Consider the following 9006-nt stretch of genomic DNA (forward strand, 5'->3'; position numbering starts at 1 on the left):
CACGTGGACAGGATGAAAGATGCAGCAACATGTGTGGAGCAGTGGGTGTAATTGGTAATGCATCTGACTTTGGATTAGAAAATGGAAATGTTGTATCTTCCCCCTCTGGAATGACATTGACAGCTTTCCCACATTTGCAAAAAGACAGTTGCTTCCAAAGATTTTTTCTTTTTGCAATTTTTTTTGTTGGATTCCAAGCAGCTGAAGTGATTGGATAGCTGCATTTTGGACATTGAAAGTTGACCATGAGCAACTTCAGTGTGGGACTATTTCAACTCACTGTCCATTTCATATCTCAGCTCATGGCAATGGCTCCCATTGTCAGAGTAACTGCTTGTGTTCCACATAAAGCTGCCTTTTGCCAGGGAACCGTGTGTACGTTGAGGATACAGAGCACTTTTAATCCAAAGGCCTCTGTCACTCTCGGAGGATATATCTTTGTATCTCCCTCTGTGGCTTAACATGAGGATGATTACTTCAAGGTGCTTTAGCATATTTTTATCATCTCAAACTTCAGTCCCATTCGTTGATTCCAGGGATAATTTCATTGAAATTTGCACTCTCAAATTAAGAAAACCAAAAGCAGTGGGAGAAACACTGGAAACTGGGACTAGAAAAGATCTGAACACACACACTGACAAGATGGACAAATGGTCTTTTTCTATACGATTAAATCCTCCAAGAGGGAGAGAGACTGACCTGCAGCCAAAATGAACAATAGGCTGAAAAGGCTAAAGCAGTGCCATTGAGAAAAGATGGCAAGGGCCACAATGCTTTCCCTGGTGGCCCAGTGGTTAGGGTTTGGCCCCCTCAACACTGTGGCACAGGTTTTGATTCCCATGTTTCGCCTCCCAACTAACAGATTTTGTGTTGTTTTTCATGTTATGGTTGGCATTGGGTAGTTTGGTTGAGCTGATAGTGAGAAATTCTTTCCACTGACCAGGCGCAGTAACAGTTCGATTCCCTCTTCTCCGAAAGTGAGACTGACACTGCAAAGGCCCATTGGCATCTCAAACGGTCTTAGATTTCATAATGAACCACATTCACACACTCCCAAAGATTTTCGCGAGAAGATGTCAAACAGCGAAGAGAGGACACTGCTGCAGATAACAAGGGCTCAAGTGGGATTTAAACGTGGGACCTCTGAAATCCTCATCAACGACCCTCACACCTCTACACCAATGAACAGTTTCATCGAGCATCAGCTTTCTGCCGTAATCTAGTTGACTGTCATACAATGAATGACCTTTGGATGTTGGAGACAGCTTTCAAGTTCTATCTGCTCCAGAGGTGAGTAATAGCATCTTTGAACAAGCTGCTTACATTTAAAAAAAAATCTCAGTTCAGGCAGTGAAAGCAACAATGAACGGCTTTTTCCCATTCTGCCCCTGCTCCCAGGCTGCTGCTGTTTGCTCCTTTCCCCGAGCACCGGGCTGCCTTCAATGGCAGATGGATCAAACCATTTCCCCCCACGGACAGGCAGTGCTTGGGAATGGTATATGTTTTGCGGCTCCTTCTTGAACACAGGAAAGGTGAAAAGCAGAAGAGGCAGAATCAGACGTCATGAAATTATAAACCACGATTGGAAACTTCCATCAAGTGACATTAATCAGAGACAAAGAGAAAGATACAGAGCTGCTAGAAAAGAGAGAAGTTGACACTGGAGACTATTCCCTTTAGAAACTTAATACAGGACATTTCTTTGCAGCGTGTTTGGTTTTCAGGATTCGACTTCATACAGCAATCTTGCAGAAAGTCTTTTGCAATGCGGATGTCAGTTTCTTTGTTATGACCGGGCAGGAGTTAATATCTGACACCAACAGTTCCTAATTAAGAGAATCCAAGTGAAACACTCACTCACTGAGAGTCATCCCCAACGTCCCTGAGCTGCGGAGCTGCAGGCAGTTCAAGGGAGGGTTAAAAATGAGCCATTGTGTCTCCCTCGCCTGCTCTGTCACAGAGACAGTGAACAAAATCAGAAGTCACACGACACCAAGTTCTAGTCCAACAGGTTTATGTGAAATCACAAACTTTCACAGCGCCGCTCCTCCATCAGGTTAAGTGACACTTTTCACCGGCATCGCCACATCACAGCGACAGAGACTGACGTCATAAACCCATGGCGTCATTCCCGTACAGGAAGAAGACGTTTGGCCCATCGAGTGCACGGAGATTCTCTGTCACTTGTCTCTCTCCGTGGTTATCCACAATCGGTAATATCTGTCCTAATAACGGTGAACTGTATCTGTGACGTGATGCTGTCTCCGATCCTTTGGTCACTCACAACTTCTCATTTCACCTGAAGGACACTGCTTCCTTAAACAGCATGGGGAATTACTGCAGGGTGTCCTTTGCATGTAAAACACTACAGCTGATGTTTTTCAAATTCAGTACTTTATTCCTGCGATCTCAGAGAACAGGTTTAACAAATCAGATCATCGCAGGCCGAGACAGAACATGAGGAGGCCATTCAGACCTTCAGGCACGTGTCACCTCATTTGCGTAAACTTGGCCCATGCATCAATATGAGATATTTATTTCATTTGCATGGACTTATGGGAAGCAGCTCAAAACACATCAAAATGATGAGGTCTGATTTCAATGAGATCAATTTCAGACTGAGATCCCTGAGAGTGTTTGCAGTGAATACATTGTGCACGGGGAAGAAGGAAGCAAGTTTTAAACAAGCCCTACCTGTAGTCAACAGACACCATCACTGGTGGTGAAAAGTCCTCTCTAAGCGCAGTTCTCTTTATGCTTCATGTTTTAAAATCCTATTTACCTGTTTACTGATCCTCACCTGTGGAAACAGTTTCTCATTGTCTACTGCCATGAAATCTCCATTTGACCCTCTTTGCTTGAAACAGAACAATCCTGGCCTTTTGAATATCTCCACAAATCTGAATTCCCTCAGCCCCAGGCATGATGAAGCCTGAAGATTGCAACAAAACTTTAGAAACAAAATTCACTTGGAAGGTGGTAACATGGAAATAAAACAAAACAGCAACAGAATCTCCTGCTTCACAAATCTTTCAAAACTTTCTGTGATCCAATTGGAAACAAATTGTATAATAATCCCTCAATAGAGAGAACCCGGTGCCAGGAGAACAGGCAAACAGCACCGTCTCAGGAGCAGGGAGACAGATTGAGAACAAAATATTCTTGAAAGTCTTTGCTGCTTTGAATTCCCTGAACAAAGTGGGATGTACCTCACTCTGAAAGAGGTGTTCCTCTGTTGGATGGCTGGTTGGTCTAGGGGTATGATTCTCGCTTTCGGTCTAATATGCCACTGACATGCGAGAGATCCCGGGTTCAAATCCCGGACGAGCCCAGATTTCTTCTCTTGACATTCACTGAATCACTCAACCAGCTTTGTGAGAAACGAAGCTGCTCTAACGTCATTGTGAACCCAGCACAGAGAAACACTTGTTCAAAGCACAAGAGTGTTTCCGAATGTGTGCTCCGCAATCTGAATGATTTTGGAGATCGCACGAACTGCAAACACTGGAGACAGAATTGTTGCAGTGTGGAACTGGAGGAATGCAGCAGGTCAGGCAGCAGAGGAGAAGGAGAAAAGTTGACAGTTAGGTCCAAGGCCAATCATCAGAATGAATTCTACCCTTAATTATGTATGTGTGAAAGTTCAGGAAGCTGTGAGGCAAAGTGACTGGAGACAGTGCTGAACAGGTTTGCGTGAACACTGACGCGTGTGAAGAATGTCATCAAGAAAGATAGATTGGAAAGTTGACATAGTTCTTCTTGGAGAACAGTAAACTGGTCTGAGTAAAGCTTTCCAAGTTGTGAATGGTATGAACAGGAGAACTCCCAGGATAAAAATGCTCACATGCCTGTAAAGATCGAGATCAATTAGGCAGAGGTGTAAAGTCATGACGAAAAGAAGTAAGAATTACATGACATAGCACATTTTTATACAACGACTAAGTGGACCTGTAAATCCCTGCCTGACTGCAACAAAGAGGCAGATTCATGCCACACAAAATGGAATTTGATGGTTCTGTGAAAAGCCACAATGTGCAGAGTTACAGGTAGAAGGCAGGAGAATGATATTAAAACAGACACTCATGTACTTATTGTGGAGACCCGACGCACCCACAGCTAAGGCGAGCTACATGGTCTCCGTCTGCATTTTGACAAATTTTGTGATTCTGAGTGGAATGACAGCTCGACCAACAGAATGTGGGAACTTAGACAAAGGTAATACTTACACAAAGGTGACATGCCTAAGCCACAGAAGATTACAGAACAACAGTGAAGATCTTTTGACATCATTCTTTAAGGTACATGCCACACAACAGTTGAAAAGCTAAATACTTGTTGAAAAAGTCATGAGCTAGAGCAACAGAGTGCTGCAGCGGGAGCATGCTGGGCCCATACTCCAGAGATCGAAAACTCGAAACCATTCTCTGCCTTTTGCTACAGGCATATTGCGCTCTGTCCCGCATCCTGTGTTTTGATCAGTTCTCTGTTTCCCATAGCTTCATGTGCCTGAAATAAATATCTCATATTGATACACTGGCCAAGCTTGCAGAGGGGAGGTGACATACTTATGAAGGTCTTCTGCTTTCTCTGTTGTCTGCCCTAAACTGAACTGTAAAACCTCTTATCTGAGATGGGAATAAACTGAGGAAGTTGAAGCACATCAAGTGCAGCTTTTTTTTCATTTCTGCCAGTAATACCCCATGCCGTTTCAGATGTGAATATTTGGAGGATCAGCAGTGTGAGAGAGCATGGGAAGGCACAATGGTTCAGTGGTTAGCACTGCTGCCTCACAGTGCCACAGACCCTGCTTCAATTCTGCCCTCGGGAGATTGTCTATGTGGAGTTTGCAAATTCTTCCGGCTTCCTGTAGTTGTTCTCGTTTCCTCCCACAGTCCAGAGATGTGCAGGTTCAGTGGACAGGCCGGGCTAAATTCCCCGTAGTGTTTGGCGATGCGTGGGTTATGGGAGGAGTGGGGTTGGTGGGATGCTTTGAGGTGCAGTGTGGACTTGTTGGGATGCAGGATCTGTTTCCACTTTGTAGGGGTTCTGTGAGCATTATGGTGCAGACACCACCATTAGGGAGATATATCACTGAGAAATACAAGTGGTTTTGGGACACTGTGGCTTGATGGGCTGAATGGCCATGGATTGATGACATCAATTTCCCTGTCTCTGAGAGGGAGCGGTGGGAGAGAAACAATGGCTCATTTTGAACTCTCCCTTCTGCATTGTACTGTTTGCAGCCCCGCAACTCAGGGCCGTTGGGGACGTCCATCAGTGAGTGAGTGTTTCACTCAGGTTCTGTTAATCTGGGACTGTTGGTGTCAGACATTAACTCCTGCTCTGGATGCAGCAAAGGAAAAGACTCCCGCATTGCAAAGGTGTTATTTGCAGGGTTGTTGTGTGCAGACAAATTTTGAACACCAAACAGGCTGCAAAGAAAGATCCCATTTTAAGTTGTTGAAGGGACTAATCTCCAGTTTTGTCTTCTCTCTTTTGCAGCAGCTCTCCAAGCTTCTGTCCGTCTCTGATAAATGTCATTCGACAGAAGTTCAAATTGTCATTTATTACTTGCTGCACAAGCCTGATTCCACAGCTCTGCTCCATCCCTCTTCCAGTGCTTGAAAGGGAGCGGTAGAGCATATACCATCTTCCAGCACTACCTGCCCATGGAGGGAAATTATTTGATGCATCTGCCAACGGAGAGAACCCTGTCCCAGCGGAAGGGACAAATAGAACCGTCCCAGGAACAGGGAGACAGAACGAGAAGATGGTCTTTGCGGTTTTCACTGCCTGAAGCAATGGGGAATAATTGTCCAATCAACATGATCGGACTGAGGTAGGGACACTACCACTGCGTGAGTGGCATCTGATTTATTGTTAAATGGGACTTCATCAGACTGGGTCCTTAGTCTCGTGGTCTGATTGGCACTTCAGCTTGATGTCGTCAGTGCAAGAAGTTGTAGGTTTGAATCCTGTGTGAGGCTTTATTGCCTTTGACATGTGTTTCATTTTTAATGTTTGGTAGAACATGGAGGTGGCTCTTTATGAAATCAATTTCAGATTATGATCGAAAGCGTCTTTGCTGTGAATATATTCCATGCATCCACTTCGCCTGAGGAAGGAGCCACACTCTGAAAGCTCCTGATTTCAGATAAACCTGTTCGTCTGTGACCTGATATCGTGTGACTTCTGACTTTATATCACATTCGGAGGAAAATCAGTCAAGTTTTAAACCATGTCTGCTCACAGTAAACTGGCTTCCTCAGTGGGGATGATAAGCGCTATGTCAATGCAACTTTGTCTCTTTCAACTGTCCTTAAATGAAAGTATCTGTTTACTGACCTTAGTCAATTGAAAGAAATTCTTGCTATCAGCTTAATCAAACTACCAAACCCCATCACTACCCACCCCCAACATTATAAGCGGCTCCAAAGTTGCCAGCTGGTCGGTGGAAATGTGGAAAGGAAACAAAACAGAGAACCCAGTCTCCAGCTTCGTAAATCTTTCATCACACTTTGTGATTCAGACTCAAGGGAAAGCAAAGGATCAACTTTCTGATTGAGCAGAATAAGGCAAGGCACCTTTCCCTTCTTTAAGGCACGGGGAGATTGATTCTGATGCTCTCGGTGTCATTAGCTGATCTGAGACATCGAAATAGTCAGAATTCAGTGTAAAGATCAGGAATACAAGTAGAATCTCGGCTCTGGCACGATCGGATACTTGGGAACAGACAAGAAGTGGAAAGGCTCGAAGGGAGGTGGCTCTGGGTTCAGGAGAGCTGGCTTCTTGTGACATGGATGTCTCTGCAGTGGGTGGAATAAGACTCTTTCTGTGTCTCCACAATGAATGTCCCAGACTTTGTTTTGGAAAAGTAAAACTGGCAAAAGACAATTGCACTTCTTGTGAAATCACAATCTTCATCTGAAATTTCATTACTCATACCTCATTACTCCACAGATAGAGGTGATGAGACACTTTCATGAGCTTCTTGGCATGTAAGTAGAGCCCCTTTGCCATCAGGGAAGAAATTCCAGGATTTAGACCCAGGTACACTGAAGAAACAATGGTTTGTTTCCAACTCAGAATGGTGAGATGCTTGGGGGTCGGGGGGGGGGGAGTGTGGGTGGTAATTTTCCTTTGTATGTGCTGTCATTGTCCTTTTAGACTGAAGGAAACTCTCACTGGGCTGATTCTGGCCGATTCAGAGTGAGTGTTGTCTTTGTAACCAGGAACCTGTTCACAGCAACAAAAGGGAGCATTCGGTGGCTGCCCCGGATTTGTGCTCCTCCCCCGTTGTTCATCTGCCACTCTGCAGTTTATACTGCTTCACCTCGCTCTTCCGACCAAACATCACTCGCACCAGCTGCTTCCTGCCATTCCGAATGGTCCGCCTCAAACACGTGGAAGAGCGAACAGGAACGTGGAATTTCATGGACATTTCTGGCCTGTGGAGGAAATGATATAGTCATAATTTCAGATAATCTTTTCAGGGCACCTTTCGATCTTGGAAGCAGAAGATGTAGAAAAATTGCCAAAGGCCCCAGTGAGACTTGAACTCACGGCCCCTGGTTTACAAGACCAGTGCTCTAACCACTGAGCTATGGAGCCAGAAATGCAGATGCCGGAAAGGAGTCTCATGTATTAGAAATGACAAAGTATTAGACAACTGGAGATGATTATAATCAAGACGTAACAAAACCAAAACACAGCAGAGCGGCATCACATGCAGAAGGACGGGAGAATGCCAGGCTGAATCAAATCGTGTCCTGAGTGACGTAAACAGATCTTTCCTGCTAGTCCAGTGATGACAATTCAGTGCCATCACTGTCTTAAGCTGTTAATGGTTATCATTTACAGTAATAAATACAAAATATTGACTGATCTTTAGAAGCAGAATTACGTCACTGGTCAGTCAAAATCGATTCACTCCATGTTACAGTTCCACAGCAGCAATGCCAGCTGAAACTGCCTGGCGTGCAATAAGTTTAAAACAAGAACAGAGGGGAGGTCAGGAAAAGTGAAGGGCAATGGTAGTTTGTGAGAGGTGACTGGAGGCCAAGTGGAGCCAGGCTCAATATAGGTGCTGAAGACTAGTCTTCACTGTTTACCCTGGTATACAGATCACATTGGATCAATCACACAAGGATCCTCCTTCGTGTGTTGTCCTTTGCACATCACAACTCGGGTCAGTGCCTCGAGGGGCTCGGATACTTTTAATTTGGCAACTAACTCAGGTCAGTGGTGCACAAACTAAGCTGTGTCAGGACACTATTTAAACGGGCCACCACTCATTGCAATGACCCAGAACTATGCAGAAAGAGGAAGAACACCAATACAAAATGTTCGCTTTGAATGGCTATCCCTGCAATTTCATCCGCAGGTACTGACTAAACAGCAACACGAAGAGGACACATTATGCCCGAACACACTGGACACACTGCCACACATCAGGAACATATCAGAACTGACAACTTCTACAACCACTAGGAATTACGGTAGCACACAAGCCCAAAGCCATGCTACGACAAACATTCTCAAGGATTAAAGACACCATACCCACGACATGCAGAACTGACATTGTTTACAAAATACCGTGCAACGATTGCCACAAACATTATATCAGACAGACAGAAAGGAAACTAGCCATCAGTATGCATGAACATCAGCTGGCAGCAAAATGACATGACAAACTTTCCCTAATATCAGTACACCCGGATAGTGAAGGCCATCAGTTTAACTGGGACAACATAACCGTAGAAGTGCAATCCAAACACAGACACATATGGGAATTCCTAGAGGCATGGTTCTCAATCCATAATGCAGTCGGCAAACATATAGAATTGGACCCCATATGCAACCCACACAGAACAGAATGCACAATGACAGAAGTTGCCGGAACAGACGGGGCAGTATAAATTCCAAGTGGAGGAGAACAACATCGCTTCTTCGGAAGTCTCACTCATGAAGTTACGTCGCATGGTGACGAAAAGTCTGAATGAAAAC

At 44.6% G+C, this 9006-nt stretch overlaps 1 non-coding gene across 1 annotated transcript; it reads right to left on the reverse strand.

The window, feature by feature from the left end:
- Window positions 1–7538: 7538 nt before the first annotated feature.
- Window positions 7539–7611, reverse strand: trnat-ugu (transfer RNA threonine (anticodon UGU)). The gene has a single exon. It is a non-coding gene; the product is annotated as a tRNA-Thr (tRNA).
- Window positions 7612–9006: the final 1395 nt, after the last annotated feature.

Source organism: Stegostoma tigrinum, chromosome 11 (assembly GCF_030684315.1).
Source record: "Stegostoma tigrinum isolate sSteTig4 chromosome 11, sSteTig4.hap1, whole genome shotgun sequence".
Classification (NCBI taxonomy): Eukaryota; Metazoa; Chordata; class Chondrichthyes; order Orectolobiformes; family Stegostomatidae; genus Stegostoma; species Stegostoma tigrinum.